Source organism: Gorilla gorilla, chromosome Y (genome assembly GCF_029281585.2).
Source record: "Gorilla gorilla gorilla isolate KB3781 chromosome Y, NHGRI_mGorGor1-v2.1_pri, whole genome shotgun sequence".
Lineage (NCBI taxonomy): Eukaryota > Metazoa > Chordata > Mammalia > Primates > Hominidae > Gorilla > Gorilla gorilla.
This window is the reverse complement of record NC_073248.2, coordinates 46,882,658-46,906,507: the sequence shown is the minus strand read 5'-3', so window position 1 is coordinate 46,906,507 and position 23,850 is coordinate 46,882,658. Positions and strand designations below refer to the sequence as shown.

The 23,850-nt window shown below is 41.6% G+C and overlaps 1 pseudogene; it reads left to right on the top strand.

Moving 5' to 3' along the window:
* The window catches only part of LOC115933287 (histone-lysine N-methyltransferase 2C-like), a 46,212-nt pseudogene extending 26,637 nt beyond the window's left edge, over nt 1-19,575 (top strand).
* The last annotated feature ends 4,275 nt before the right edge of the window (nt 19,576-23,850 follow it).

Sequence of the window (23,850 nt, the reverse complement as noted above, 5' to 3'; positions counted from 1 at the left end):
TGTGTGTACACCTAAAATCTCTTTCAGCAAATTTTCTGTACACAATATTATTAACTATGGTTCTCATGCTGTGTATTAATTTGATCTCTAGAATTATTCATCTTACCTAACTGCAGATTTGTACCCTCCGACCTACTTCTGCCCATCCCACCCATCCCCTACCTCCAGACCCTTAAAAACCACCATTCTACTCTCTATACGTTCAGCTTCTCACCCCGCTGCCTCCCATTCTGCTTATTAAGTGAGATCATACAGTATTTTTCTGTGTCTGGCTTACTTTATTTAGTATACTTTCCTCCCGGTTCATCCATGTTGTCACAAATGGCAGTATCTCCTTTCTTAAAGCTAACTATTCCATTGTATAAAGTCCTCATTGTCATCAGTAAGTTCTTAGAAACTGTGGTTAAGAGGGGAAAAAAAGTATGACAAAACTGATTTTTTTTTCATTTTGCATTATGCCAAAATTAGATTGAAGGAAACAGTGTTACTTGAGGACCTGCTGTATGTTCATTTAGCTTAACGTCTCAGTTCCCAAGAACCTATTGATGACATTAAGGGAGGACTTAATATATGTATATACAAACGTCACAATTTCTTTATCCATTCATCCGTCCTTGAATGGGTAAGTAAATTGTCCATCAGGACACTTAGTTTGTTTCCATATCTTGGCTATTGGAAGTAATGCCGCCATGAACGTGGGAGTGCAGATGTCTCTCTCAGATGCTGATTTTATTACCTTTGAATATATGCCCAACAGAGGCATTGTTGGATCTTATGGTAGTTGTATTTTTTTTAAGGAAACTCTATACTGTTTTCAATAATGGCTATAATAATTTACATTCCTATCAACCATGTACAAAGGTTTCATTTTCTACACATCCTCACCAACACTTATGTCTTTGCCTTTTTGATAATAGTCATTCTAAGAGACACGAGATGATATCTACTGTGGTTTTAATTTTCATTTTCCTCATGATTATGATGTTGAGCATCTTTTCATATACCATTTGACCATTAGTGTGACTTTGGAAAAATGGCTATTCAGGTCCTTGCCTATTTTAAAATCCAGTTATTTGGGTTTTTTTTTTTTTTTTTTTTTTTTTTTTGCTACTGAGTTGTGTGAGTTCTTTATATGTTTTGGATTTTAACCCCTTATCAGATGTGTGGTTTGCCAATATTTTCCCCTAATCCCTGTGCTACCTTTTTACCCCTGTTTTGTTTTTTTTTTTTTTACTGCTATGCAGAAGCTTATTTGCTTGATGTAGTCCCACTTGCTTATTTTTGCTTTTGCTACCTGAGCTTTTGATGGGATATCCAAAAAATCATTGTCAAGGAGGATATTAAGAAATTTTTCTCCTAAATTTCCTTCAAGGAGGTTTATGGTTTCAAGTGTTAGGTATTTAATCTATTTTGAGTTGCTTTTTATGTATGATGTGTAAGATAGGCATCAGGTCCAGTTTCATTCTTTTGCATATAGATATCTAGTTTTCTTACCACTACTTATTGAAGACACCATCTTTTCCCTATTGTATCTTGTTGGACTTGTCAAAAATTAGCTCATAATATATGCTTGGGTTTATTTTTGGGCTCTGTATTCAGTTCCATTGATCCATGTGTCTGTTTTTATGCCAGTACCATACTGTTTTGATAACTATCACTTTGTAATATAAGTTGAAATCAGGTAGTGTGATACCTCCTACTTTGTTTTTCTTTCTCAAGATTCTTTTGGCTATTCAGCGTCTTTTATGATTTAATACAAATTTTAGAATTGTGTTTTCTATTTTTATGAAAAATGCCTTTGGAAATTTGATAGGGATTGCATTGAATCTGTAGATCACTTTGGATAGTATGGACATTTTAACAATATTCTTCCAATCCACAAACTTGGGGATATCGTTATATTTATTTGTGTCTTTAGTTTTTTTCTGTTTTTTGAGACAGAGTCACACTCTGTTGCCCAGGCAGAAGTGCAGTGGTGTGATCTCAGCTCACTGCAACCTCCGCCTCCTCCTGGGTTCAAGCAATTCTGCTGCCTCAGCCCCCCAAGTAGCTGGGATTACAGGTGCCTGCCACCACGCCCGCCTGGCCAATTTTTGTATTTTTAGTAGAGACAGGGTTTCGCCATGTTGGCCAGGCTGGTCTTGGACTCCTGACTTCAGGTGATCTACCCGCCTTGGCCTCCCAAAGTGCTGGGATTACAGGCGTGAGCCACCATGCCCGGCTGTGTGTCTTCAGCTTACTTTGTCTGTATTTTATAGTGTTTAGTATATAAAGCTTTCACTTCCTTCATTAAAATTGTTCCTCAGTGTTTTATTTTTTTGATGTTATTTTAAGTGGAAATGTTTTCTTGATTTTTTTTCAGATCATTATTTGTATAAAGAAATACGTCTGATTTTTGTATATTGATTTTGTATCCTGCTACTTGACTGAATTCATTTATTCTAGTAACTGTGGAATTTTTAGGGGGTTCTACATACAAGATCATGTCATCTGCACACAGGGATGATTTTACCCCCTTTTTTCTGCTGATGCCTTTTATTTCCTTTTCTTATGTGATTGCTCTGGCTAGGACTATGTTGAATATAAGTGTTAAGAGTAGGCATCCTTGCCTTGTAGCAGATATTGAAGAAAAGCTTTCAGTCTTTCCCTGTGGTAGGTTTGTTTTTGAATAGGCAATACCTGTGCATGATACAAGAAATACAAAAGTCTTAAAAAGAGTGAACAATGTTAAGTTAGCCTACCTTTTGGCCATCCCTTCCTTGGAAAGAACCAGTGTTTTCTTATAACTTTCCAGAGATTAGTCATCTAGATACAAGTATGTATATATGGGAGAATTTCTCATATTTGGGTGATAACGGTCTTTTTCTCTTTTCTTTTCTTTTCTTTCTGTCCTCTTGTCGTCTCTTCTCTTCTCTTTTCTTCGTTTCTTTTGATGGAGTCTTGCTTTGTCGCCCAGGCTGGAGTGTAGTGGCGCAATCTCGGCTCACTGCAAGCTCTGCCTCCCAAGTTCATGCCATTCTCTTGCCTCAGCCTCTGGAGTAGCTGGGACTACAGGCACCCGCCACCACGCCTGGCTAATTTTTTGTATTTTTAGTAGAGACGGGTTTTCACCGTGTTAGCCAGGATGGTCTCTATCTCCTGACCTCGTGATCCACCCACCTCAGCCTCCCAAAGTGCTGGGATTACAGGCATGAGCCTCCGTGCCTGGCCGATAACGATCTTTTTCTTTATTTCAGCCTGTGGGAATCAGAAGGCCCTTGTGAAGATGTTGGTTAGAAGAGACTTTAGCTACAGTGATACCACTTGTGTTAGGGCACTGTATGTGCTACTTTATGCCATTTGTCTCAACATGTATGCTTACTGGTGTCACTATGAACCTCATCAATAAAACTGCTCTCTTGGTTTTTACTGTCCTTGTGTGCATTGTTTCAGGTGAAAGGTGGTCTTTGTACTAGATCCAGTGCTATCCTTGGCCACAAACCATTGCATATGATTAATTTGGGGATTTCCTCTTTATCATCCTGGAGATCATCTTCTGTTTTCTCCTGTGTTACATGTGTTTTCTGCAATTTCATGAATTTCCCTTTATTTCTTCCCTCAGTTTGGGTGGAACGTATCTTCCGTAGCTCCCTGACAGAGAATGTGTGGAAGGTAAGTTTTGAGCATTATATACTTCTGAAAATGTCTTTATTTTACCTTCCTACCTAACTCATCTTTTCCAGGTTGGAAACACATTTTCATTTATCATTTTTAGTCAATTGATCCACCGTCTTTAAGTTTCTAGTATATGAAGAACTCGGTTTTTTCTATGTGACCTGTGTTTTCTTGGAAGCTCTTAAGATTTTAGGAAATTCTTTGTCCTCAGTGTTCTAAAATTTCATGAGGATAACGTCTGTTTTTGTCTATTTTTGACATTTAAAATCTGTTTTGTTAGGCACTGAGTGACCTCTTTCAGTCTGCTGTCTTATATCCTTCAGTGGTAGGAAATGTTTTTGAACTATATTATTGATAACAATTCCCTCTCTTTTTCCAGAATTCTGCTTTTCAGATGTGAAACATACTCAGTTTTTCTCTGCTTCTTTCCAATCATGTCCTTATTTTATCTTCCTCTACTGAGTTTTGTTTTTATTTCAGTTATTTCAAGAGCTTTCTTTCCTCCCTTTGAATGTTTCTTTTGTAGCATCCTATTCTTGCCTCAAGGGTATCTTATATTATCCCTCAGAGGATTTTAATCTTTTTGAAGATTTTCTTTACTTCCTACTTAGTCTGTTAATTCCAAATTGTCTTTTATGTTCTCAGGTCTCTGTCTTTTATGTTACAGATCAAGGGTGTTGCAGATCTTCTGGCTTCCATGGCCCACATTGGAAGAAGTGTTGTCTTGGGCCACAAATAAAATACACTAATGATAGCTGATGAGCTTTTAAAAAAAAAAACCTCATAAAAAGTCTCATAATGTTTTATGAAAGTTTATGAATTTGTGTTGGGCTGCATTTAAAGCATCTTGGCTGCAGGTTGGACAAGCTTGTTATAGACCATTGTCAGATAATCTTTATGGTACATGCATGATTAAAAGTGAAGAACTAAAGATGGAGACTGGATAGATAGTATTTTTATTTTTAAAAAAGGAATTAAGTAGTTGATTAGAAAGCTTTGAGTATGTGGTGGTGCTTGTCGATTTGTAAGTTTAGTGGGGTGATTTGTGCTGACCATTTGGTGAGCCCTCTGGTTTCAGTATCTTTAGATATTCTTCTTGAACTGATCAGGTTCCCCACAACAGTCTTTTCAAACCTCATACTTGGAGGCTAGAGATCTTGCTGCTAGCTTTCTGAGAATTCAGTGGGGAAATGTGGGGTCCGGCAGCGGGAGCAGAATGGGGTTGTCCACACTTAGTATGCCCATATTTTCTTGGTCCTATTTTCGATCTTCATCCCATTGTTCCGTTTAAGGTCACCCAGGAATCCTGCATCCCACAAATGAGAGTAGCAGCTTCTCAGTGTGTAAACCTAGGAAGCAGGTGTAGGGAGTATAACTTCTGCAGATAATTAAATCTCTTGTTGCTTCAGTTTTCTCCCACTTATTTCCAATGGTGGCCAGTTTTCCTAGTTTCTCAGCCTTCTGAGGATTGTTATAAACTGGATTCTTTTTTTCAGTTCTTTCTGCTCTCAACTGAGAATTTGCCTTTGTTAAGTTGTTTTTCTCCTTTCCTATTGTCTTTTTTTTTTTTTTTTTAAGGAGATTGGGTCTTTCTCTGTTGTCCAGGCTGGAATGCAGTAGTGTGATCATAACTCACTGTAGCCTCAACCTTCTGGGCTCAAGCAATTCTCTTCTCCCACCTCAGCCTCCCAAATAGCTGGGATTACAGGCATGCCACCATGCCACAGCTTGATTTTATCTTTTAAAAATAGATTATTTCAGTGTGTTTTTAGTAGGGTTTCAGGAGAATGTAATTTTAATGTATGAATTTAGTCTGCCACCTTAACCCAAAATTCCCTGTCATTAACTTTTAGGTGGGTTTATTTGAAGGTAAACAATTGGTATTGTCATCTTTGGTGTTTGTTTTTTTCAGTAATTTTCTTTTTTCTTTTCTTTTCTTTTCTTTCTTTCTTTCTTTTTTTTTTTTTTTTTTTTGAGACAGAGTCTCGCTGTCACCCAGGCTGGAGTGCAATGGTGCCAACTCGGCTCACTGTAAGCTCTGCCTCCCGGGTTCACGCCATTCTCCTGCCTCAGCCTCCCACGTGGCTGGGACTACAGGCACCAGCCACCTCACCTGGCTAATTTTTTGTATTTTTAGTAGAGACGGGGTTTCACCGCGTTAGCCAGGATGGTCTCGATCTGACCTCGTGATCCGCCCACCTTGGCCTCCCAAAGTGCTGGGATTACAGGCATGAGCCACCGCGCCAGGCTTTTTTTTTTTTTTTTTTTTGAGAGATGAAATTTCACTCTTGTTGCTCAGGCTGGAGTGCAATGGCACGATCTCGGTTCACTGAAACCTCCGCCTCCCGGGTTCAAGCAATTCTCCTGCCTCAGCCTCCTGAATAGCTGGGATTTTAGGCGTGTACCACCACGCCCAGATAATTTTGTATTTTTAGTAGAGACTCACTATGTTGGTCAAGCTGGTACGGAACTTCTGACCTCAAGTGATCCACCTGCTTTGACCTCCCAAAGTGCTGGGATTATGGGCATGAGCCACAGTGCCTGGTCTATAAACTTTTCTTTTCATGGTTTAGTCATAAGTCCATAGCCATTATCAGATTGTTATGGAATTGGCCTCAAATATAGACCAAATATAATAAAAAAAGAAAAGACAAATACCCTGTTCATGCCATTACAGAAATACGTTATCTCTAATACTGAGAATATTGAAGGAGTTAACAACTTGATTTTAAAATGTATTTGATAAACATGTCTTTTTCCTGTAATACAATGTAAAGCATATATAACTTGGAAAAGTTTGATTACCACAGTGTTAAAATAGCATTCTCTAAAATAGCATTCTCTAAGCATTCCATTTACCTCATTCAGTGAAGTATTTATTGAACATGTATTAGGTATCCTACTAACAATACATCTGTTACTAAGAAAATCTGTGTACCTGTTCTCATGGAGAATATAATCTAGCAGGGACACAGATTTTAAAGAACCAATAAAAATGAAGCATGACGTTCATACATGCAAGCATAAAACTGTTTGACATAATCTTATCTAAATATCAGGAATTCTTTAATACAGTGAAGTTTAGAATAAATCCTGAAAGATAAGTTAGGTAGAAGGCAGAAATTGGGGAAGATAGTGGAAGAAAGAGCTTGATACATTCAAAGAACTGAGTATAGTTCACTGGAGGGAGTGAGATGAAGCTGGAAAGTTTACAAGAGACTGTTGTAATGGGCCTTGCAATTTGAAGTTTATTTTGAGGGCATTTGGGAAGACATGAAAGGATTTTAAGCAGAAAATTGATACATATTTATAGAAAGATCATTTATGCAGTAATTTAAAGAATTGATTGGAGAGAGGTAAGCTTTGAGGTGGGGAACTAGATAGGAGCATATTGTATTAATAGTGAGTCATCTGAGGTTGGACTAAGATGGTAGTAGAGAGTGATAAAATGCATTTCAGAGGTATTGAGGAGTCTTGGTTGTAGGAGGAAAGAGATTAGGAATGATTAAGGTGGTCTTCCAGGCCTCTGTCTTCTCCAGGTTACATTTCCATGCCTTTTAATGATGATAGGTAACATGGGAAAAAGGAGAAAGTTTATTTTAAATTAATAGTTCATTTTGGATATACAGTTTTCAGTAACTAGGTAATATTCAATTATAGCTGTGGTTGAAGCTCAGAAGAGAGTTCTAGTCTAGAGACCTGGACCTGAAGACATAATTAAAAACAAGTGAATTTGTTAAGTGCAAATGGATTGCACTTAACAGAACTCTGAGTTCTGTGTTCGCCTTCTCTGATTATGTTTTATTTCATGGGAACACTGCACTAAGCAGCACAATTTCTACAACCATTTGGGGCTGCTTCTATCTCCTTTCATACTTTCCCTACCAACAGGGATGTACAATTAAAATGGCTCAGCAACAACCCTACTTTTTATTCCCCATTATGTAGGGATTATATATTTGATAGGTTTTTCCAGTTTTGTGTATATATTTACTTTTTCCAGAAGGAGAACTTATGGATTGTGATGGAAAATCAGAATCTAGTCCTGAGCGGGAAGCTGTGGATGATGAAACTAAGGCAGTGGAAGGAACAGATGGTGTCAAAAAGAGAAAAAGGAACCATACAGACCAGGTATAGTGCCTGAGGTAGACATTTCAATATCATCAACACTTGGTTAATTAAAGAAAAATGCAATACTGAAGACTTCAATTAAAATTAAATATTCAGAATTAAGAACTGTCTAAACAAAAATATGTGCACATAAATTAAAGAACTAAACTACTTGAATACGACTTTTTAGCTCCAGAGTTCTTTATTTTGAATATGTGAATACTTCACAATGAACCATTATTGAATGCCTTATCCCAAATGTTAACCATTTTATTAAATGCTTTACTAGATTGGCTTTTGTTCATACTTGGACTTTGAAGGCCATTTATATAGTTCCTCTGGATGTGTACTTCTGTAACGCTTTTAATTTTCAGTATTCACTTTCTAATATCTTTTTTTGAAAAAACTTACTGCAGTGTTTATGCAGGAGTGCCAGTAAGTATACAGTGTGAAGGGGAATAAGACAGAGTTATTATGGCTCCTAGAATTTATAGTCTAGTTAAAAACCATGACTGATTAAACACTCAATTCTTATCTGCCTCAGGAGTGGAGAGAAAAGCGGACTTGCTTGTCAGTTTTATTTGCCTTATTGGAAAAAATTATTAAAATTGTCACAATACATAAGTTGTAGGCTTTTATGTATTTATTTAAGAAAAATTATTTTCTGCTTTTCACACGTGTTGAGTAGGCTTTCCTTAGCCAGTTTATTAATATCTTGTTTACCAATGAGGTTTTAAATTGGATTCGTACAATCTTTATGCTTCTTATTGCTTATATTTTATTGGTAAGAGTGATCTAAATCCCTTTGGATATGTAAGGAAGAACTTTCTTACTTCATTCGTATTCCATGAGACCTTAAAAGATAACCTGTCTTTTAAATAGGTCATATCTATAATAAGGACCTAAGATGAGTTGCTTCTAAATCGTTTTATGAAAATGATTTCATTTCTTCCTAATCATGAGGCTTATAAGTGTACTTTTTTAGACATTGCAGATTTCTTCCAGGAACTTGTATTTACTGTTTTCTTTTCCTCTGCCTCACATGGAAGTCAACCCTCTAATTGAGGGACCCATTAGGTCACAGAGTATATTGCTAGACAGCGATATCATTTCACAAAAGCTTATAGTGTTGACTGTGTACCAGACCTCTATTCTAAGCACTTCACTTATGTTATTTGTCCTTTTAACATATGTATGAGAAGCTTCTTTGCCTTACCCCCATTTTTAACCAGTGAAAGAATTGAGGCATTGAGAAGTATTTAGTGAGTAAGCAGAATTACATAGTCTGACTCCAGATTCCATGCTCTTAACCACAGGGCTCTATGTGTCCCATGTATAAATGCCCTCATACGTTGGAGTACCAGACACCGTCCCCCTGAAATCATATCAGTCAAAGAATATTTGTGTCATCTAGGTAGTTCGTGTCTTCTGTCCTCCAGCTAATGTACCAGTTAGCCGGTTAATATACAGACACAGTCATCCATCACTTAAGTTCAGAGAAATACATCATTAGGCATTTTCATCCTTGTGTGAACATCATAGAGTGCACTTCCACAAACCTAGATGGTATAGCTTACTACACACTTAGGCTGTATGGTACGCTAAATTCATTTTAAAAAATAAAGTCATTGTGCTATGGTGTTATAACTATGGTGATGTCTGTATGTGGTGGGAATTTTTCAGCTCCATTATAATCTTATGGGACCACTGCCTTAACATGCAGCCCTTTGTTTACCAACATCATTATGCAGTGCATGACTGTTATGTGATGTATGAGACACTAATATTTGTCAAGTAGATAAGCCAGCGTAATTTAGTGTTTGATATTTACACTGATACTGTTTAGAAGAGGAAGTGCACACAGGTCTTTTTGTATTCTGTTTGATAAGTGATAACAGTGGCTTTGCTTTTTTTTTTTTTTTTTGGTTGCTTTTAACTTCTATTTTACCTAAAACTCAGGTTATTTATTTAGACTAGCACAGATTTACTTTTGGAAAATGACTTACTATTCAAGATAAAGCATTTTTATCCTGTGTACTGTGGAAATGTAGGGAGAAATTATTTATCAATTTACCCAATTTCTTTTTTGGATAGGTATTGGTGGATTTATGGTGCGGCAAAGAAGTCGAACTGGGCAAGGGAAAACCAAAAGATCTGTGATCAGAAAAGATTCCTCAGGCTCTGTTTCTGAGCAGTTACCTTGCAGAGATGATGGTATAGTACTGACTTAAAAATTTTTTTTTTTTTTATGTAACCCCTTGATCCTGATATTTCTATTGGAAAGAACTATCCTAAATAATGTTACAGTCAATAAGAACCTTATTGCCTCTTATTGTTACTCAATAAGAGTCTTATTGCCTTTTATTGATGAAAGGATTTGAGTGCATATAGAGTTCATATCTGTAATACAGCAATCAGGTTCTATAAGGAAATTGTTTAAATCCAATAGACTTTATTCTTTTGAGATTTTTTTGACAAGCTCTTTTTTCCTGTATCAAGTTATTAAATATATTTTCTATATTTAAATATAAATGGTTTAGGGACTTAATAACTTAGTTACATAAGGTACTTTCTGGTCATCTCCAAAGCCTTTCTTTGACTGCCTTAGATACTTATCACATAATTTGAAATTCTCAAGTGACAGTGCATCTCAATTTTTATCTATGTATGTATGTATGTATCTATCTATCTGTCTATCTTAGGGTCTCACTATGTCACCCAGGTTGGCCTGCACTGCAGCCTTGCACTCCTGAGCTCAGGCAATTCTCCTGTCCTCAGCCTCTGACGTAGCTGGAGACCACAGGCACACAACCACCATGCCTAGCTAATTTTTAGGCTTTTTGCAAAGACAGGGTCTCACTTTGTTGCCCAGGCTGGCCTAGAACTCCTGTGCTCAAGCGATCCTCCTGCCTCAGCCTCCCAAAGTGCTGGGATTACAAACGGGAGCCACTGCGCCCGGCCATTAGGGAGTTCTGTTATCCCCATCTGTAAAATGGGGAAAATGGAGTCAAAGAGAGTTCAAAGGAAGCCCCAAGGTGGCACAGCTGGGGAATCGAGTTTTGATTTGAACCCAGAGAGCCATTTTCAAGAGCTCAGCCCTGACCTGCTGTGGGGGTCACCGCTCCTAGGTGCCACTTTGTATTCTGGGAGACTTGGATTCCAACTCTGCCGGGGGATCTCAAAATGGAGGATGGCGTGCTTGCCCCAGAGTCAATGCCCAATCAGTGATTGTTATTATTCTGTTTTCCTAAGGCCAAGGTCAACCACTTAAGACAGAAAAGAATGGTATGAGTCAGCATGGCTTTTGGCATTGGATCTGGGCTAGAATCCCACTTTCTTCTAGTTGTAGATCTTCAAGTAAGAGAATTAAGTCAGAAAGTTAACATCAGGCCCCAGTTTCCTCATCTGCAAATGGATTTAAGCATGAAGGTTATCAGGAGAACTAAGTAACACCATAATATAAATCAGCTTTGGAGCTGAGAGTGGTACATAGTGGGGGTGCAGTAAATCATTTTGTTTTTCCCCTTTTATTATTATTATTATTTTGAGGCAGAGTCTCTGTTGCCCAGGCTGGAGTGCAGTGGCTCCATCTCTGCTTACTGCAACTTCTGCCTCCGGGGTTCAAGCGATTCTCCTGCGTCAGTCTCCCAAGTAGCTGGGATTACAGACACGTACCACCATGCCCGGCTAATTTTTGTACTTTTAGTAGAGACAGGGTTTCACCATGTTGGCCAGGCTAGTCTGGAATTCCTGACCTCATGTGATCCTCCTGCCTCTGCCTCCCAAAGTGCTGGCTTCCCACCGAGCCTGGCCTGTTTTTCCCCTTCTTATCCCTCCTCTTCTCCTCCCTGTTCTTCTTATTTTATTTATTTTATTTTTTGAGACTGTCAGCCAGGCTGGAGTGCAGTGGCACGAACACTGCTCACTGCAGCCTCGACCCCTTGGGCTCAAATTATCTTCCCATCTCAGCCTCCTGAGTAGCTGGGATTAAAGGCGTGTGCCACCAAGCCCGCCAAATTTTTATTTTATTTTATTTCATTTCATTTCATTTCATTTCATTTCATTTCATTTCATTTTATTTAAGACAGTTTCACTCTTTTTGCCCAGGCTGGAGTGCAATGGCATGATCTTGGCTCACTGTAACCTCCGCCTCCTGGGTTCAAGTGATCTCCTGCCTCAGACTCTTGAGTAGCTGGGATTACAGGTGCCTGCCACCACTCCTGGCTAATTTTGTAATAATTTTTGTATTTTGTAGAGACAGGGTTTTGCCATGTTGTCCAGGCTGGTCTCGAACTCTTGGACTCAAGCAATCTGCTGGCCTTGGCCTCCCAATGTGCTTGGATTACAAGCATGAGCCAGCCACTGCGCTCAGCCCTCTTCTTACTATTATTATTATTACTGTTATGGTTGTAGAAGTAACCTGAAATAGAGATACATTTAAATATCTGAGTGATTTCAGCAAAGGAGAGAGACCCTGTGTTACTATTTTAGGAGTGCTCTTGATTGTGTGAACCCATTGAATACACCACTTACTAACCGAGCCCGGCCATTTTGCTCAGATTATTCAGAGCTCTCAGGACCATTCAGAATGAAATTCAAAATCTTTACCATGGCCAGAAAGATCCGTGCAATCGAGATGCACCATCCCTATCCTAATTTCCTGGCTTGTCTCCACGCCAGCCACAATGCCATGCTGGCCTCCTTGCTGTTCTTTGAAACACTGGGTGCACTTTGTTTCAAGGACTTCGCTTGCCTGTCCCTGAACCTGGAATGCTCTTCCCCTAGAACTCCTTGTGGCTGCCACTGTCACCCCCTTCAGATCTTTATTTAGATGTGTCTATGATGAAGCCTTTCAGGGCCAATCTATTTAACATTTCCCTCACCACCCCTCCACTCTGTAGCCCCTTTGCCCCTTGTATTTCTCTCCATAGTACTTATTATAATATCTAACACACTATAATATCAAATGTTAACTCCATGAGGATAGGCATTTTGATCTATTTGGTTCCCTGCGGCATCTCCAGCACATAGAACAATGCCTGGTGTACATAATGGGTGCTTATTAGGTACATGTCACATGAAAGAGGAAAAAAAAGAGTGTATTAAAGAATCCAGGAGCCGGATGAGGTGTGTCATGCCAGTAATCCTAGCACTTTGGGAGGCTGAGGCGGGTGCATCACCTGAGTTCGAGCCCAGCCTGGCCAACATAGTGAAACCCCATCTCTACTAAAAACACAAAAATTCAGCTGGGTGTGGTGGCAGGTGCCTGTAATCCTAGCTACTAGGGAGGCTGAGGCAGGAGAATCGCTTGAACCGGGGAGGCAGACGTCGCAGTGAGCCAAGATTGCGCCATTGCACTCCAGCCTGGGCAACAAGAGTGAAACACTGTCTCAAAAAAGAAAAAAAAAAAAGAATCCAGGGAGGCCAGGAGCAGTGGCTCACACCTGTAATCAATCTCAGCACTTTGGGAGGCGGGCAGATCACTTGAGGTCAGGAGTTGGAGACCAAAATGGTGAAACCCCATCTCTGCTAAAAATTCAAATATCAGCCAGGTGTGCTGGTGCACGCCTGTAATCCCAGCTACTCAGGAGGCTCAGGCAGGAGAATCACTTGAACCCCAGAGGTTGCAGTGAGCTGAGATCACGCCACTGCACTCCAGCCTGGGCGACAGAGTGAGACATTGTCTCAAACAAACAAACAAACAAACAAAAACCCAAGGAGCACAGAACAGCTACATATTGGAACAGCTAAATATTGGAGCACCTACTGTGTGTTGACCGTTCCACAGCATGGAGAAAACTGGTCTTCCCTTGGAAGAACCTCCCCACTATTCAGGTGGTAAGAGAAATAACGTACCCAGGGCTAGGCATAATGCAGACAGTGTTATAAAGAAGGCATTGAACAAAGGAGAGAGTAACTGAAGGAGGTGGCATTTTGAGTGACCTTGGGGCCGATTAGGGTGGTTACAGGTTGATGCTTATATATATGGCATATACGTTGGGGGATTGGGTGGCGGGGAGGGGTGCAGGCATTCAGAATAGAGCAAAGAGAGGAGTAAGTATAGAATGGTGTATCAAATGTTTATCCAAAAGCAGGATATGGAACTAGTAAACATTTTATTCACAGTGTGTATTTTTTTTTTGAGAGGGAGTCTCGCTCTGTTGCCCAGTGGCATGATCTCGGCTCACTGCAACCTCTGCCTGCTGGGTTCAAGTGATTCTCCTGCCTCAGCCTCCCAAGTAGCTGGGATTACAGGTGCACGCCACTACGCGCGGCTAATTTTTGTATTTTTAGTAGAGACGGGGTTTCACCATGTTGGCCAGGCTGGTCTCAAACGCCTGACCTCAGGTGATCAGACCACCTCTGCCTCCCAAAGTACTGAGATTACAGGCATGAGCCACTGCACCTGGCCTGTAGTCTATATTCTATTTTTTTTTTTATGAGATGGAATCTTGCTCTGTCACCCAGGCTAGAGTGCAGTGGCACGATCTTGGCTCACTGCAACCTCTGCCTCCAGGGTTCAAGCGATTCTCCTGCCTCAGTCTCCTCAGTAGCTGGGATTACAGGGGCCTGCCACAGCGCCCAGCTGATTTTGTTGTATTTTTAGAGGGGACGGGGTTTCACCATGTTGGCCAGGCTGGTCTTGAACTCCTGACCTCGTGATCCACCTGCCTCGGCTTCCCAAAGTGCTGGGATTACAGGTGTGAGCCACCGCGCCCAACGTGTTGTCTATATTCTAAAATTTGGATAATTTGGATATGGTATAGTTTATGTGGCAATTTTCTTTTGGAGAACATGTAGGTTGTTTCTAGCTTTTCGCTATTGGAAACAGTGCTGCATCCTTGTGTATGCTTTCTGCATGAGTGATATTTCTCTAGGATACATACTGTAATTATATGCTTGTCTTTTTTTGTGTGTTTTAATTTATTTAATGTCTGTGCTTCCTGTTAAAATACAAGCTCCACGAGGGGAGGAATCCAATTTGTTTTGCGCCACACTCTTTAATTACTATCTAGCCAAGTGCTTGGGAGAAAGGAGAGGTCAATAAATATATACTGAGTGAATCAGGCTGAAAGATTGGCTGGGACCATGGTGTGGTTTTGTATCCTAAGAGAGGGAGCCTGACTTATTTTGGAAAAGTAAAATATTTTTTTGGAGAATTTCACACAAAGCAGTAGCAGGATGGTTATTGGTGGAATTTAGGAAAACGTATTCTGGACTAGAAAGAAGGCAGGTACAGGAGGTGCGATTATGAGATTATTACACAGGCCAGAAGGAAACAAAGAAACATGGGTGGTGAGAATAGAAAGGAAAGGGTACATACATTTCAGAGAGATTAGAAGGATAGGATTTGTGAGATTCACTAAGTAGCTATAAGGGGTGAAGTAAAGAAAGCATAGAAGGAAAGTTGATTTCTAGCGTAGAACATTTTAATTTTACAAACATTTATTCTCTCTCCCAGCTCCATGGAAAAAGTACTCACTAATTGCTGTTGGTATATTAATTTGTATTACATTTTCTTCCCCACTTTCTCTTTTTTTTTGAGACAAGGTCTGTGGCCCAGGCTGGAGTGCGGTGATGCCATCTGGGCTCACTGCAGCCTTGACCTCCTCGGGACCAAGAGATCCTTCCACCTCAGCCTCCTGAGTAGCTGGGACCATGGGTGCCAGCCACCATGCCCAGCTAATTTTTTTTTTTTTTTGAGACGGAGTCTCACTCTGTCCCCCAGGCTGGAGTGCAGTGGCGCAATCTCGACTCACTGCAGCCTCCGCTCCCTGATTCATGCCATTCTCCTGCCTCAACCTCCCAAGTAGCTAGGACTACAGGCACCTGCCACCAAGCCCGGCTAATTTTCTTTTGTATTTTTAGTAGAGACAAGGTTTCACTGTGTTAGCCAGGATGGTCTGGAACTCCTGACCTCGTGATCCGCCCGCCTCGGCCTCCAAAGTGCTGGGATTACAGGCGTGAGCCACCGTGTCCAGCCCTATGCCTAGCTAATTTTTATATTTTTCTTAGAGACAGGGTTTCGCCGTATTGCCCAGGCTGGTCTTGAACTCTCGGGTTTAGGTGACCGCCTTGGCCCCTGAAAGTGCTGGGATTATAAGCATGAGCCACTGTGCCTGGTTTCCCTTTCAAAAGAGATTTTGGGTGTTTCGTGTCACTGTATACACGCCGCTTGCAGTCTCTTGTGCGTGGCTTCTTTTCCTGAGCACGCACAGCTGTCTTCTAACCCGCGAGCAATGGCTTTAAGGTTTTTGTTTGTAATTCGGGGGTGACCCAGGGGTTCGGGCCGTGGGCCCCTCCTCTCGCCCAGGCACACCTTGCAGAGGAGGGGGCGGCGGGGACAGGACCCGGGTCTGTGCCTGCTCAAACCCTCGTGGGCCAATCCCACCCCCCCGCTGGGTACCTGTCACGGCTACTGCCGCGGCGCGCGCCCGCCAGGTTAAGCCGGATGGCGGGAGGAGGGGTGCGGGGCATGGGGTGCGGGGAGGGTGGCACGGCGCGCGCGTGCGCAGGAGTCGCCGAGCAAGAACTGGTAGTGCGCGCGCTCGCCGCTCGCTCGCGTCCCGGAGGCGGAGTCTGCGGCGGCGGGCGGAGCGGGGGCGCGCCTATGCTAGTCACGTGGCCGCTGGGGCGGGGCCGGGCGGCCGTTCAAGGCAGGGGGCGGGGCCGGCGCCGCCGTTCAAGGCAGGGGGCGGGGCGTCTCCGAGCGGCGGGGCCAAGGGAGGGCGCAACAGCTGCTACCTCAACACTTTCTGACCCAACGGTCACCCAGCGCCGGACTCGCTGCGCCCCGGAGGCTCTAGGGACCCCTGGCGCCTACACTTAGCTCCCCGCCCGAGGTGAGCCCAGGCCCTAAATCCCCCGGGCGGGGGTAGGGGTGAGGGACGCTCCTTTTTAGTTGGGGCGGGGGTCTTGGAGACGCGAAGGCACTAGGCGCCTCGGCGGATGGCTGCACCCCTCGCCCGCGGCTCCCCGTGTCTTCTGGGGGGACACGGGTGCGGGCGCGGAATCCGGGAGGTGTCCGCACAAAAGGCCGAGAAAAACTCCGCGACGCCTCCCTCCCTCCCTCCGCCCTCCCCGCCCCCTCCTCTCCGCGCCCGCTCCTCCTCATTCAAACCCGGCCGGCCTGAGTGGTGTCAGCTCAGTCCTGGCTGCCGCCACATGAGGAAATGGCCGAGGAGCCGGAGCCGCAGGTAAACGGGGCGCGCCCCCCGCCCGCGCCAGCCGGGGCGCCCGCCCGGTCCTGCGGAGGCTCCCGTGCCGCCCCCGGGGCGCCCGGCTCTCGTTGTCTTGTCCCCTCCCCAGGCTGACCTCAGTTCCCCGTGTCAGCTTTCTAGCCGCTCCTCTAGGGCGCCACCTCCCCAGCCGGCTCCTGCGCTTCCGCCCACGGGAAGGTGCGGGCGATCCCGGGCTGCATCCGCTCTTGGCCGTCACACTCACACTGCACGATTTAGAAGGGCTTGGGGTGCGGGGTTCCCTGAATCTCCGCCGGGAGCGGGGGTCCGGGGGTCTGCGGTGGTGGGCGGTGGGGGTCTGTTCCGAAAATTTGGGTCGCCCCGCGGGGCGGGTCTCCCAATTTGCCCAGTCGGCCCTTGGGGCGCGGGTGGAGGGGGGAAGTCAGCGTAGGGTCCCCAGCGATACCACGGGAAGGGCTGGGGCAAGTTGGAAATGGTCAAAACAATGCGTCTGGAAGGGCAGCATTGCTTCTTATTGTAGTTTTAATCTGCATTTCTCTAATAGCTAGTGATGACGACCAGTTTTTCATTTGCTTATTTCCCAGTTGCAAATCTCTATTAGTGAAGTATCTGTTCACATATTTTGCCCATTTTTTAAAAGTTGGGTTGTTTTCTTATAATTGAAGTTTATTTTTTCTTATACTCAAAATTTTAATTCACACATAATAAATTGGACATATTTATGAGGTACAATGTGATCTTTCAGTACATTTTACATTGCATAATGATCAAGTCATGGTAATTAGCATATCCATTGCCTTAAACATTTACCATGTCTTTGATGTAAGAATATTCAAAATCCTCTCTTCTAGCGAGAATATGAGTGTATTTTAAATGTACATCTATTTGTTTTCTCACAATCCTATAAAATGATAGCTTGAGTCAATGAGTTATCCCCCCAAGTCCTATCAACCTTGTCTATTTTAGTGAAATTTAATATTGTCTAGAAAACACTAACCAAACATAGTTATTCAGAGAGCATAACTGAGCCCTCTGGTTATTCTCTGTAACCCACAAAGGAAGCTGAACACTTGATGTAAACTTCTTCATCAGAGTAAATAATAAGAATCCTCTCCATTACATACAAAAGAAAAAATAACTGGAGAGATAGTCTCTGCTCTGAGGTTATTATCCTGTGGTCTTTGGTTTTGGTACATTCTCCCCCACCCCATGCCCTTCTCCCTCATCTTTAATGAGTATCTGTATGTATGGCAGAACAGTATTTTTTTTATTATGCTTTAAGTTTTAGGGTACATGTGCACAATGTGCAGGTTAGTTACATATGTATACATGTGACATGCTGGTGCGCTGCACCCACTAACTCCTCATCTAGCATTAGGCATATCTCCCAATGCTATCCCTCCCCCCTCCCCCCCACCCCACAACAGTCCTCAGAGTGTGATGTTCCCCTTCCTGGGTCCATGTGTTCTCATTGTTCAGTTCCCACCTATGAGTGAGAATATGCAGTGTTTGGTTTTTTGTTCTTGCGATAGTTTACTGAGAATGATTTCCAATTTCATCCTTGTCCCTACAAAGGACATGAACTCATCATTTTTTATGGCTGCATAGTATTCCATGGTGTATATGTGCCACATTTTCTTAATCCAGTCTATCGTTGTTGGACATTTCGGTTGGTTCCAAGTCTTTGCTATTGTGAATAGTGCCGCAGTAAACATACGTGTGCATGTGTCTTTATAGCAGCATGATTTATAGTCCTTTGGGTATATACCCAGTAATGGGATGGCTGGGTCAAATGGTATTTCTAGTTCTAGATCTCTGAGGAATCGCCACACTGACATCCACCGTGGTTGAACTAGTTTACAGTCCCACCAACAGTGTAAAAGTGTTCCTATTTCTCCACATCCTCTCCAGCACCTGTTGTTTCCTGACTTTTTAATGATTGCCATTCTCAAAGAACAGTATGTTTTTAAGTGTCTGCAGTCTTGGGCCAAGCTCGTTCTATTCCCCACTCTACAAGAATCACAAGAGCGCTAGGATTCTGTTTGGGGTTGCTGTGGACACAGAGTTCTTATTATAGAACTGACTTATTCTCAATAGGAGGTAAAGACCTAGAGGTGAGGTCTCTGAGCAAGGGAGTCCCATCCCATCCTCTGCCCTCTCTGTTGGCTGTTGTCCTCTCATCTTCATCAGGAGAATTAAAATCATTTAAAGTTTTGGCGGGGGGACTAGATGGTGGTCTCTGCGGCCCATAGACAGGAAAGTTTGCTTATACCCAGCTGGGGGGACCACTAATTGACATTCCTTTCCCCTCCCAGAGACCTTACAGAGTCCCCTTACCCTCACGGTACTGGGGGACAACCCGTGGGTGTAAGGCCAAATAGCAATAACCTTGTTACTTGCCAGGAATTGGGTCAAGATTTGATTTAACAAGCTTGGTTTTGGGAACTAAAAAATGAAAAAAGGAAAAGCCATAATCTTGAAAGGCAACAAGAGAGAAAACTGCTAACAGGATCTTGATTAAATTTCTCCCTCTTAGAGAATGTTGGACCGACGACACAAGACCTCAGACTTGTGTTATTCTAGCAGCTGAACACACCCCAGGCTCTTCTGACTGGCAGTGGCTCTGGAAGCAGTCTGGTCTATAGGTAAGCATGTCCAGGGCTTACAGGGAGAAACTCCCAGAAATCCAGCTCTGCCTTGGGTTGCCCTGGTTCACGTCCAAAGATGTGCTTGGGCCACATCTCTGGAGCACAAGGTGGTAGACTGAGAGCTTTGATATTTCTACTCCTACGGCAGATGAGCTGGTATAACTCCAAAGGTATGGAATATGCTGTTGTCTGTGACCCAGCAAATAAAAATAGAAAAATAATTCGATAGAAAAATAATAGAAATAGAAAAAATTTAAAAAACAAACCAAGCCTCATTCTATGACATTTTAGGCAGTGTGATAATATGCATATACTGGTCACTTTAATCTTTCCTACAGGGGCAGCTGGTTGCCCTAATGTTGGATGCTCTGTTCAAGGATGGTGAGCTAGTGTTCAGCTCAGGAAGCCACTCCACAGAGATGGCCACCAAAAGGGCTTCAGTGGTCCCATCTCAATTAACACCTGAAACACTGTTAATAATTACAGTAAAGGTCACAAATAGGTTTTTATTAGTGAAATTGATGGCTTACAAAGCAGCATGATGGATGTTACAATTATATGACATTTTAAGATCTGTTAATCAACTAACGTGTTTTGGAGACAGCCCACCCTTGCATAAACAGGATAAAGGTGTATGAGGGTGGCCTGTAGTGTATATTTAGAGATGACACCCAAGGCTTGATCCTCATATGGTCCTATCTCCAGGAAGGTTTAGGAAGATTTTGGCCTCTGAAACATTAGGAATCTGTTGAGAATGAAGCTTTCATGCTTGGAGCACCTAAAGTGTGGAAAGCTTACAGAAGTTTGTGTACTGTGTCTGCTTGCTACTGAATGTTTTGTTAAATGAATATCTGTATGTGTGGCAGATTTGGTCGGAGACCTACTTTTCATTATAACCTGGTAGCATGATTATAAAGGTGTAGCTAACCTTCAGCTAACTCAAACTTCTGTGGTTGCTCCTATCTACCAAAAAGCATTTAAGAATTCTGCATGACCACTTCAGTTTAGGACAGTTTGCAATTCTCACCTTCCTTAGAGGGCAATTTAGCTATTACTTATTCATGTCCCATGAGGGAAGTCATTCTGTGCCCCAAAGCAGCTTATCAAAGTATTATTTCAGACTTCATGCAGTACTCTCCCTGAAAGGAATTCAGGTAACATCTATGGATGTCTCATGCCCTTTTTGGAGATTAGTTTCCCAAGGAACTTGCTTAGCAATCCTGGCTTGTCACCTGAATCTGGAGTAATTTGAGTGTCTTCCAGTTCTCTTCCTCAGTAGAGGATGTCTGAAAAATCCAGTAATCATTTAATAAGTCTGCTTATGTCAGAAACTCAAATTCTTACCTTTTTGGTGTTTTGAACATTTTCCCCTGTTATGATTTATTAGTGTATTCTGCATAGACAATCCAATTATTCATCCTGCTGAAAAGTAGCGGATGCCTATAGATGCCTTTCTTTTTGTAAAAGGTATTGTTTTTCCTGAGACCTGGATGAATTTCCAGGAGCCATTCAAGGACATGAGAACACCCACTTAGAACTTGAAAGGTTCCCCTCATGGCCCTCAGACCAGGCTAATGAGATGCGATAATTTGAACTCTGGCACTCCTTTCCTCACAGGCTGAAAGGCTAGCACAATATTAGTGTCTATCTGTGCTTAAAGGTTGGAGCTATTGATCAGAGTCCAAAATTAGTTTGTGTAGGGGAACTTTTCTTAAAGACATAAAAAGATACCATTTAATATATTGTTTCCAAAATGTGTTTCTCACACATTTCCACTGTGAGAAAGAGGTTCTGTGGTCAAATAGGTTAAGAAACCTCAGCACACTCTTAGAGAATCCCAGTTGTTATCAGCAGCAAAAAAATGTATGTGATCAGTTTCTTAAACCTATTTAAATGTTTGAAAAGTTAGAAAATTGTGGCAAAGAGCATTAATTCTTGAGTCTTGGGAGTGTATTACCTTGATGAGAATGTTTGTGTATTTGAAACTAAAAATGTGTATCAGTTTATATTGCCACATACTGATTTTTATGGCATAATATATGGTGTAGAGAGCAGGTTGTCTAAAAACCAATATTGGCAAAATGCTGAATATTCAGCATGGTTTTATGAAGTTGACAGATGTGGAGTGTATTTTGCATGTGTCTTAACTTACAGATGAGGAAATGAAGTAGCAGAGAGATTAAATTAGCCAAGCCAGGGGTTTCGGTGCTAGGAAGTCTTGATATTGTAAAACATAGCCATATAACTTTAAGAAAATGAATCCAGACAAAAAGAAAACAAAATCATTGTAAACACATAATCCACTTTAAGTTCACAAAATGTTTTAAACATAATTAAGGCTATGCTTGACTTATCTACTTGTTTATTTCCTACCAAGGATGACCGGGAACTAGCCATTGATATAGAAACATTCATTATTCTTACATTTTCTTTCTTTTTTCTGTGTCCTCTCTCTCTCTCTCTCTCACACACACACACACAGACACACACACACACAGTCTCAGAAGTACTAGTGCTGTATCCTGAAATTGTTTCTTTAGTTCTTGTCAAAATTCCTCCGATTTTATTTTTTGTGTCCTGAAATACTGTTGACATTAACATCCTCATTGCCTTCCAAAATATCTGACTTTATTTTTTGTATGTGCTTTTTACTCTTTGGTAGAGTTATGGATTCACCACCAGATTCTACTGTATGCTCTGACAACTATGACCACAATGGGTGGAGTTGACTGATCTAAGTGGTGAAAAACACTGGAAGCATCAATGGCAATAACAGCTTTCTATCAGAGACTTTAAGCATCTTTGGTAACGTTGTTTTTGAACCAGAGTGGAAAAAATAAGATCAGGTCAGAAGAGGGATGCTTGGTACTCAAAGATTGTTTGTGACTCTAAGTAATTAGCAAACAAAACCTTAGGAAACTATCAGAATGCCTGTGTATGAGACTCTCTCAAGAGTGATCCAACAGAGTAGAGAATCCTACTTGGAGAAAGAAGGTGGTAGCATTGGACAGGCAGCAGAGGAGCCCTCAGCATAAAGAAAGGAGCTAAGAGACCCTGTATCTGTCCCTCACCCTTCAGAGCTGGTGCCCCAAACTGAAAGCCATCATCACATTGGATGGAGCCCCTGCCTCAGGTTTAGTCACTTGATCCTATTTGAGGAGAAGCAAAGATATCTGTGACTCATGAAGAGCATGAAGGTGGTGGAGGGACTTGATAATTAGGAAATCAAAATGGGCAAGAATAATGTGTGACTACAAATGGGACATGAATTTGAAGGAAATTTAAGTTAAATTTGCTGCCACACATGATGATCAGGTTCAGTAATAAAGAATTGTATTTAAATCTTGATTCATTAAACTTTTTTGAGAGTCCTAAACAATTTTTATTACCAACACATAGAGACTTGTTTCTAGAGAAAAATCAAGTACCAGGTGCCAAATAGCAGATTTACATGAGAATTTTTAGGGACAACACATTGTAATTTGTAGCGCAATCATAGCCAATTTGAACCAACAAAAAAAAAGTCGTGTATGCATTTATGTTGTTTCTTACTATTTACCTTTCAATCCTTTGCACTGACTCCAATGAATTGACATCAGAAATCTGTGCTGGAGTCAACAATGAAAGGTGATGTCATAATATATATTGGAGATGGGAGGAATTCAGGTTTGTGAAATTCAGTCTCAGAATTATTCATGGGAAAATAGTTTTCTGGACACTGATTCTAAAATTCTTTCTAAAAAGTTGGGTCTTAAGTAAGCTAAGTCATATTTATCATATCTTTTGGATTCAAGGAATTTTGTTGTTCAAATAAATTGGTCATATCACCGCTCCATGTGGCAAATCTCTAATATATTTTTGCATTTGATGTTTGAAGTAAAATGCAGCAACCTTACATAGAGCTTTATAATAAGCTTCATGTGTTCAAATATAATTGGTACTTTTATAACCGATGCTGTTTGTTTGTTATACTCAGAAAGTTATTTCTTATCGTAAGATTACCAATATAGTCACCAAAATATTTTTTTATATTTTGAATTAATTTTCCACATTTAAATAAAACAAGCGCTGCTGCTGTTGTTACTATTCCCTTTTAACATCTCCCCAAACTAGTGTTTTATTCTGTACACTTTATGAGATGGCAGCTTAACAATACCCTTAATATGGCCCAAGGATTCTACAAAAGGAAATGCTGGTGTGTTTGTCAAAAGTGTTTTCTGGCTGGGCATGGTGGCTCA